We start from the raw sequence: 9,907 nt of genomic DNA on the forward strand, positions 1-9,907 counted from the left end.
CATTGCAAAGAGAGAAAAATAAATGAGAGAGTCTTATTGGTGAAAACCCTCACGGGCACTATAAGGCAATGATGAGTTGAGAGAAATATAGATGAGAGAGGTCAATTGGTGAAAACCCACAAAGGGCATCATTGATCGATTTAAGGCTTCGTACATCCCGACACAAGCATGGTCAAGACAAAGAACTCAGTTTCAAAGTTAAGTTTACAACAGATTTCGAGAATTAGACGGTTCAAACGGAGTCCAAAGTGCATGTCATGTTCATTGAAGTCAGCATATTTCCTCTAGATAAGTCCTTTCTTATTCTTTCCTCTGAAAGGGACACTTCTTGATTAAGTTGTAATACCTATTAGTTCACCTTCTTATTTTCTTTCGCATTACTTTTTTGAGTCCCTTTCAATCTAATTTTGTCAAAGCAAAGCAAAGAAAAGGCCGCAAAACTGGTTACAGTTTCCCCGTTATATAAAGCAAAGATTGTTCGGCATAAACCGTATGGGCAAAGTCATAAAGCCATCTATGATTTTCCTTGACGAGCAAAGGGATGGAAGGGCTGAACAATGTTCCAAGGGTCAACAAAAGTTATTCAGTTAAAAGATTTTTAGGAGCAAAGTTTGTTTGCACCACAAATACAAATGGTGATAGGCACAAAATAGTCAGGTTTCGATGCTGAGAAAGAAGATCTCCAGAAAGTAAGGATAGAATCTCCCGGCAATTTGTACGATCATCGACTGAGTTAGCTTTTCTAATAAGTGTAATGGACGCAAGGTCAAGTCACCCAAGAAATCAAGGCCACAAACTGACCACCATTTTAAAACTAACAAATCTTTCTTTGTTCAGAACAGGAACACAACGATTTAGGAAACAGTTCGTGAAAAGACAAACACTACCAAGTGAAGTTCTCAAATACTTGATTTCCTTCCAATATACATGTAATCATGTTATTTTTAGTTTCATTATAGGGAATCAACACCCTATCTTCACCTCAGGGTACTACATCCCATGGTTGCATTTCTTATTGCTAACATAGGGTACGACATTCCCTAGTAGCATCTCACAGAGCCACAGGATTCATCTTTTTGCCAACATAGGGTACGACATTCCCTAGTAGCATCCCAGAGTGCCACGCGCCTCATTTTTATTTCCAACATAGGGTACGACATTCCCTAGTAGCATCTCAAAATGCCATGAGCCTCATCTTATCACCAACACAGGGTACTACATCCCCTGGCTGCATTACTTTCTGCCAACATAGGGTACAACATTCCCTAGTAGCATCTCAGAATGCCATGAGCTTCATCTTATTTCCAACACAAGGTACTACATCCCCTGTCTGCATTACTTTCTGCCAACATAGGGTACGACATTCCCTAGTAGCATCTCAGAGTGCCACGGGCCTCATCTTATTGACAACACAGGGTACTACCTCCCCTGGCTGCATTACTTTTTGCCAACATAGGGTACGCCATTCCCTAGTAACATCCCAGAGTGCCACGAGCCTCATTTTTATTTCCAACATAGGGTACGACATTCCCTTGTATCATCTCAAAATGCCATGAGTCTCATCTTATCACCAACACAGGGTACTACATCCCCTGGCTGCATTACTTTCTGCCAACAGAGGGTACAACATTCCCTAGTAGCATCTCAGAATGACATGAGCCTCATCTTATTTCCAACACAGGGTACTACATCCCCTGTCTGCATTACTTTCTGCCAACATAGGGTACGACATTCCCTAGTAGCATCTCAGAGTGTCACGGGCCTCATCTTATTGCCAACACAGGGTATTACATCCCCTGGTCGCATTACTTTCTGCCAACCTAGGGTAAGGCATTCCCTAGTAGCATCTTAGAGCACCACGAGCCTCATCTTATTGTCAACACATGGTACTACATCCCCTGGTTGCCTTCCTTCTTATTAACATACGGTACGTATCCCCTATTATTAAAAAAATAAAAAATAAAAAAATTGTGTCTTTTTTCAATTCTTTATTCTGCAATAGCAAAGATAGTTTAACACATTTTCAATAACTCACAAAAATTTCCTAGTGCAAACTGGGGCTGAAATTTTTTGTTTGTTTTGTTTGAATCTGATGGCTTGCAGGTTATTATGCAAAGTACAGATTGGATTTGCAAGAGAAGACTCCAGCTCTCGCCAGAGAAAGTGGAACATTTGATCTCAATACCAGCCGCAACCAGCCTTGATGTAATGCATGCGGAGACATAGAGTCTCAAGATCCATCTTCTCATCATCTGATCAAGTATCAAGCCTGGGAGAATATTTCATAGTTTGTTACATCGAGAGCATCAAGTTTCAGTTTAAAGTCAATGGGGGAAGCACGTCAAGAATCAAGACAAGACTCGAGATGGCATTTAGATAGGAATTTTGTAACTCTTAGATTTCAAGAGTATGTAATTTTCTTTTTTCTTTTGATATAATGGTAGGAGTTGCGGATCGGAACCTCGACGGAACTTCACTCGACTCTCCCTCTAAGTATACTCCATCACTCTTCTTTCACTTGAACTACACATGACCTGATTCCCTTATAACCCGGGATATGTAGGCTGCCTAAAACCAAGGCTCGGTCGCAACGCCTTCTTTTCCCCTTTAAATAATAGGGTGGTCAAAAATCAGTCACCTTGTTCATTTTCTTTGCCTGAAAACTCTTCATGTTTCCAAGCAAAGAGGAGCATGCTGTGAATAACTAATTTTTGACCACACTCAAATTCTATACTATTTTAGTGTAAATATGTGTTTTATGTCTAATATTGATATTTTAAATATTTATCTCACCTTTAGTAGAGTTTATAAAAACTACAAATATATTCACACTTTTAAAATACATATTTTTTTTTTGTAAAGAGAAAAAAACTACTTGGTTTCATATAATTAGAATTTTTATAAGTAAGCTATAGTATCTTTCTTAGTATAATTTAAACTACAATGTAAATATTTAGTTTTCTTAGGTATATAATATTGAAATTTAAAAGTAGCTGACTAATATTTTTAGCTATACATTTTACTTTCTCTTTTGTTCATTTAAAAAAAAAAAGGTAAAAAAAAAAAAAAAAGCAACTAACGAGAAGAACAAAAGTAAGGTACAAAAGAATATTATCCTAACTAATACCCATGATCTACTCACCCCAATCCTCATTTCCCTAACCCCCCACTTTGCACGTCTTTCCCCCACTTTGCACGTCTCACACACACTCAATTCCTCTTTTTCACTTTAAAACCCCACGTTCCCCACTCAAAATTAGAGGAAGAAGATTTTAAAAAAAAAAACTATTAATATTCTTCTTTATATAGAAAAAGACGGACAGAGCAAAGGGATTTTTTTTTTTGGAGAGGAAAAAGGGAGAAAACTTTGAACAGGAGAAAAAGAGAGGAGGAGCATTAGAGACGATCGGATAGAAAAATCAGTAACTAAAAATAGCATTGTTCTTTTAGAGTGAAAATATCTTGGAGATAAGTTATTCGGTGTACTTATTAGGCTCAGAGTCGAAAATCGAAGTATGCTTCGTGGTTTTAAATTCGCAGGTTCAACGCAGCAGATTGTAGATATTTTCTTTGTTTGAAATCTTACAAAAGGTAACACTCAATCTCATTTGTTAGTTTAATATAATGTATGATGTTAGTTTATTTAAATTCAATTATTCTTTTGCTTTTCTTTTGTATTTTAAATAGCGTCGGTTTCTTCTTGTTATTTTTATATGTACACATATGTTTAAAATTAATCTGAAATGTGTTTCTAACTTTTACTAATCTGAAATTTGTTCCTAACTTTTAATCTTTAGTTCTAATCTATTCTTTTGCCACAATTCACGTGAAATTTTAAACCATAGATAGTTCACAAAATTGTTTAAAGCTTTTTGTTAACAAAAATACTTCTTTGGTTAAATTCTATTTAATGTGTGAGTTTATTACTTACTTTTGGTTTTGGTTATCAACGTTCTAGTGCAAATCCTTACAAATATGTTAGGTCCTTATTCTTTATTTGGGATTAAAACTTACTCTCTTTTAGTTATTTTTTTCCTTTCCTCGAACTAGTATTCTGCTAACTAGTATTATGTATAAATGGGTTTAGTGATAAATTTGGTGTAAATTAGTTTACTTACTTTAAATCATTTATTTTTCAAAATTTGTTCATATAATATTATCGTAGTGCAGATTACATGGATTTGGTTAGACTCCCATTAGTTAAGAAGAATAAAGTTAATTTAAAGTTAAATTTTGTTTTTAATTGAGTTTCAACGTAAACATCATTCCGATTCATTCATTTTTTTTGTTAGGGTAGTTAAATAAATAACGTAACTCAAGTTCTGTCTAAACATATTTGAAGATTTAAGTTGAAATAGTCTAATAACACTTAAGTTTTAATTGATGTTACGATTGTTAGTTTAGGTAGTTTTGAGTCTCTGTATCAGTAAAATAATTTCATGAGTTCGGTTATATCACATGGTCAGTTTTCTTTTAATCATGTCTATATTTTAAAATTTAAAATCATAGTATTATATTTAATTAATATTTCTTTATCTTTATAAACAATATAACTATCATTGTGTGTGTGGAATTTTTGGTGAGAATGTATTACTATCATTTGATTTACATTATGTTAGAATAATATATATAAATTGCCAAAGGGTTCATATTTAATTAGATAAAAAGTGATAATACTGGGATCTTTAGTTCATTTATATAACTTTATTGTGTTATTAATCTTTGAGAATGTCATTTTATTTCATGTTAATTTGCCCTGTGTTGGAATCAATATAGCTCATTATTAAGTGGAACAATAAGGGGAATAAATCTGAGTTTAGAGTTAGCTAAAAAAGTGAGCCTAAATGTTACTTCGGGCTTATTCCATAAGTTAAACAGGTAGAAGCGCAAATAATTGTGAGGGAGCGAAATGAGCCATGAACTAATTCAAGATTCGTTCCAATAAGTAAAAATAAAATATAGAAATAAATATCTCAGATCTAAAAAGAAAAAAAATAAATGAAATACTTTGAATATACTAGTATGCTTTAGGCACGTGTTAATCAATTGAATCATCGTGATTATGTATACGTTCGCGTGACATAATTATGATTCCCAAAACTAATACCAAGGTATGCGTTCGCGCAACTTTGGGCGAAACAATCTTAAAAATAATAATGTGTTATTAATTGTGTATACGTACGTGTGACATGATTCTTGAAACACCAAACAAAACGAATACACGTACGCGTGATTCATTTCAAGATAATTTCATAATTATGAATAATCAAGCAATTAAAAGCGGTAAAAAGGTAAATGTACATAGGTTCTAAAATGAGTAATTAAATAATTTAATTAAGCCAGGTATGATTAAAGCGACCGTGCTAAAACCACGGAATCCGAGAGTGCCTCACACCTTCTCTCGGGTTAACAAAATTCCTTACCCGGTCTTCTGGGTTCGCGGACCGTAAAACGGAGTCAAATTTCCTCGATTTGGGATTTAAAATAAACCGTTGACTTGGGACACCAGAAATTATCCCAAGTGGCGACTCTGAATCTAATAAATAATCTCATTTCGATTAATGTCACTTAAATTGGAAACACTCCTTTGGCACCATCCCCCCGGGAAAAAGGAGGTGTGATAGGGTCCAGGCGGCCCGGGACCGCTCGGAAGGCGTGGGCTATAGAACACGAAAATATGGAAATCGGGCGGAATTCTAGATTTTTGGCCGTAAAACGCAAAAAAAAATAAGGAACGGTCATGGAGGGGAGGTAACTATGGTTCCTTAGGTCGTATTTCATGGCCCAGAAAATTTTTAGGCGATCGTGGTTCGGAGGGCCCGGGCCCACTCTGAAAGCGTGGGCTATAGAACACGAAAATATGGGAATCGGGCGGAATTCTAGTTTTTGGGCCGTATAACACAAAAGATCGCGAAACGGTCATGGCGGAGTGGAGAATATGGTTCCTTGGGTCGTATTCTATGGCCCGAAAATTTTTTAGGCGATCGGGGTCATGGGACCTGGGCCCACTCAGATGGCGTGGGTAACACAAAAATATGGGAATCGGGTGGAATTCTAGTTTTTTGGCCGTAAAACGCAAAAACACGAGGAACGGTCATGGCGGGGAGGTAATTATGGTTTGTTAGGTCGTATTTCATGGACCGGAAAATTTTGAGGCGCTCGGGGTCCGGGGTGGCCGGCCCTACTGGGAAGGCATGGGCTATAGCACACGAAAATATGGTAATCGGCCGGAATTCTAGTTTTATGGTCGTAAAATGCAAAACAACTAGGAACAGGGATGGTGGGGCAGAGATTATGGTTCCTTAGGTCGTATTCTATTACCCGAAAAAATTTTAGGCGACTCGGGTTCGGGTGCTCGGGCCCACTCGGAAGGCGTGGGCTATAGTACACAAAAATATGGTTATCGGGCGGAATTCTAGTTTTTTGGCCGTAAAACGCAAAAACAATGAGGAACGGTAATGGCGGGGCGGCGACTACGGTTCCTTAGGTAGTATTCTATAGCCCGAACCGAAAATATTTAGATGATCCAGGTCCAGGGGATCGGGCCCACTCTAAAGGTGTGGGCTATAGCACAAGAAAATATGGGAATCGGGCGAAATTCTAGTTTTTGGCCTAAAAATGAAAAACCACGAATAACGGTCATGGCGGGGGCGGTAACTATGTTTCCTTAGGTCGTATTTAATGGATCGGAAAATTTTAGGTGATCAGGGTCTGGGGGCACGGGCCCACTCGGATGGCGTGGGCTATAAAACACGAAAATATGGGAATCAGGTTGAATTCTAGCTTTTTGGCCGCAAAATGCAAAAAAAACGAGGAACGGTCATGGAGGCGCGACGACTATGGTTCCTTAGGTTGTATTCTATGGCCCGAAAATTTTTTAGGCGATCCGGGTCCGGGGGCTCGGACCCACTCAGAAGGCGTGGGCTATAGCACACGAAAATATGGGAATCGAGCGGAATTCTAGTTTTTTGGCAGTAAAATGCAAAAAAAGAGGAACGGTCATGGCAGGGAGGTAACTATGGTTCCATAGGTCATATTTCATGGCCCGAAAAATTTTTAGGCGATCGGGGTCCGTGGGGCCTGGGCCCACTCGGATGGCATGGGCTATAGAATACAAAAAAATGGGAATCGGGCGGAATTCTAATTTTTTTGCCATAAAATGCAAAAGAACGTGGAACGGTCATGGCTGGGCGGCGACTATGCTTCCTTAGGTCGTATTCTATGACCCTAAAAAGTTTTAGGCGATCCGGGTCCAGGGGCTCGGGCCCACTTTGAAGGCGTGGGCTAAAGCACACGAAAATATAGTAATCGGGCGGAATGCTAGTTGTTTGGCCGTAAATCACAAAAAAATGAGGAACGATCATGGTGGGGTAGTAAATATGGTTCCCTATGTCATATATCATGGCCCGGAAATTTTTAGGCGATCAGGGTCCAGGCGGCCCGGGACCGCTCGGAAGGCGTGGGCTATAGAACACGAAAATATGGGAATCGGGCGGAATTCTAGATTTTTGGCCGTAAAACACAAAAAACACAAGGAACGGTCATGGAGGGGAGGTAACTATGGTTCCTTAGGTCGTATTTCATGGCCCGAAAAAATTTTAGGCGATCGTGGTTCGGAGGGCACGGGCCCACTCGGATGGCGTGGGCTATAAAACACGAAAATATGGGAATCAGGCTGAATTCTAGCTTTTTGGCCGCAAAATGCAAAAAAACGAGGAACGGTCATGGAGGCGCGGTGACTATGGTTCCTTAGGTTGTATTCTATGGCCCGAAAATTTTTTAGGCAATCCGGGTCCGGGGGCTTGGGCCCACTCAGAAGGCGTGGGATATAGCACACGAAAATATTATAATCGGGCGGAATTCTAGTTTCTTGGCCTTAAAACGCAAAACAAACAAGGAACGGTCATGGCGGGGCGGCGACTACGGTTACTTGGGTCATATTGTATGGCACAAAATATTTTTAGGCGATCCGGGGGCTCGGGCCCACTCTGAAGGCGTGGGCTATAGCACACGAAAATATGGGAATCGAGCGGAATTCTAATTTTTTGGCCGTAAAATGCAAAAAATCGCGAAACGGTCATGGCGGGGTGGAGAATATGGTTCCTTGGGTCTTATTCTATGGCCCGAAATTTTTTTAGGCGATCGGGGTCAGGGGACCTGGGCCCACTCAGATGGCGTGGGTAACACGAAAATATGGGAATCGGGTGAAATTCTAGTTTTTTTGGTCGTAAAACGCAAAAACACAAGGAACGGTCATGGCGGGGAGGTAATTATGGTTCGTTAGGTCGTATTTCATGGACCGGAAAATTTTGAGGCGCTCGGGGTCCGGGGTGGCCGAGCCGGGCCCACTGGGAAGGTATGGGCTATAGCACACGAAAATATGGGAATCGGCCGGAATTCTAGTTTTATGGGCGTAAAACGCAAAACAACTAGGAACAGGGATGGTGGGGCAGAGACTATGGTTCCTTAGGTCGTATTCTATTACCCGAAAAATTTTTAGGCGACTCGGGTTCGGGTGCTCGGGCCCACTCGGAAAGCGTGGGCTATAGTACACGAAAATATGGTTATCGGGCGGAATTCTAGTTTTTTGGCCGTAAAATGCAAAAACAATGAGGAACGGTAATGGCGGGGCGGCGAATATGGTTCCTTAGGTATTATTCTATAGCCCGAAAAAATTTAGATGATCCAGGTCCAGGGGATCGGGCCCACTCTAAAGGTGTGGGCTATAGCACAGGAAAATATGTGAATCGGGCGAAATTCTAGTTTTTTGGCCTAAAAATGAAAAACACGAAGAACGGTCATGGCGGGGTCGGTAACTATGTTTCCTTAGGTCGTATTTAATGGATCGGAAAATTTTTAGGTGATCAGGGTCTGGGGGCACGGGCCTACTCGGATGGCGTGGGCTATAAAATACGAAAATATGGGAATGAGGTTGAATTCTAGCTTTTGGTCGCAAAATGCAAAAAAATGAGGAACGGTCATGGAGGTGCGGCGACTATGGTTCCTTAGGTCGTATTCTATGGCCCGAAAATTTTTTAGGTGATCCGGGTCCGGGGGCTCGGGCCCACTCAGAAGGCGTGGGCTATAGCACACGAAAATATTGTAATCGGGCGGAATTCTAGTTTCTTGGCCTTAACACGCAAAACAAACGAGGAACGGTCATAGCGGGGCGGCGACTACGGTTACTTGGGTCATATTGTATGGCACAAAATCGTTTTAGGCGATCCGGGTCTGGGGGCTCGGGCCCACTCTGAAGGCGTGGGATATAGCACACGAAAATATGAGAATCGAGCGGAATTCTAGTTTTTTGGCCGAAATAAGCAAAAAAGGAGGAACGGTCATGGAATGGCGGCGACTATGGTTCCTTAGGTTGTATTCTATGGCCCAAAAGAGTTTTAGGCGATCCGGGTTTGAGGGCTCGGACCCACACTGAAGGCGTGGGCTATAGCACACGAAAATATGGGAATTGGGCGGAATTATAGTTTTTTAGCCGTAATACGCAAAACAACGAGGAACGGTCATGGTGGGGTGGCGACTATGGTTCCTTAGGTCGTATTCTATGGCCCGAAAAATATTTTAGGCGATCCGGGTCTGGGGGCTTTGGCCCATACTGAAGGCGTGGGCTATAGCTCACGAAAATATGGGAGTCGAGCGAAATTCTAGTTTTTTGGCCGTCAAACGCAAAAAACCATGAACGATCATGGCGGAGAGGTAACTATGGTTCCTTAGTTCGTATTTCATGGCCCGGAAAATTTTTAGGCTATCGGGGTCCGTGGGGCCTGGGCCTACTCGGATTGCATGGGATAGCACACGAAAATATTAGAATCGGGCGGAATTCTAGTTATTTGGCCGTAAAATGCAAAATAACGTGGAACGATCATGGAGGGGCAGCGACTATGGTTCCTTA

This window comes from Nicotiana tabacum, chromosome 22, assembly GCF_000715075.1.
Source record: "Nicotiana tabacum cultivar K326 chromosome 22, ASM71507v2, whole genome shotgun sequence".
Taxonomy (NCBI): domain Eukaryota; kingdom Viridiplantae; phylum Streptophyta; class Magnoliopsida; order Solanales; family Solanaceae; genus Nicotiana; species Nicotiana tabacum.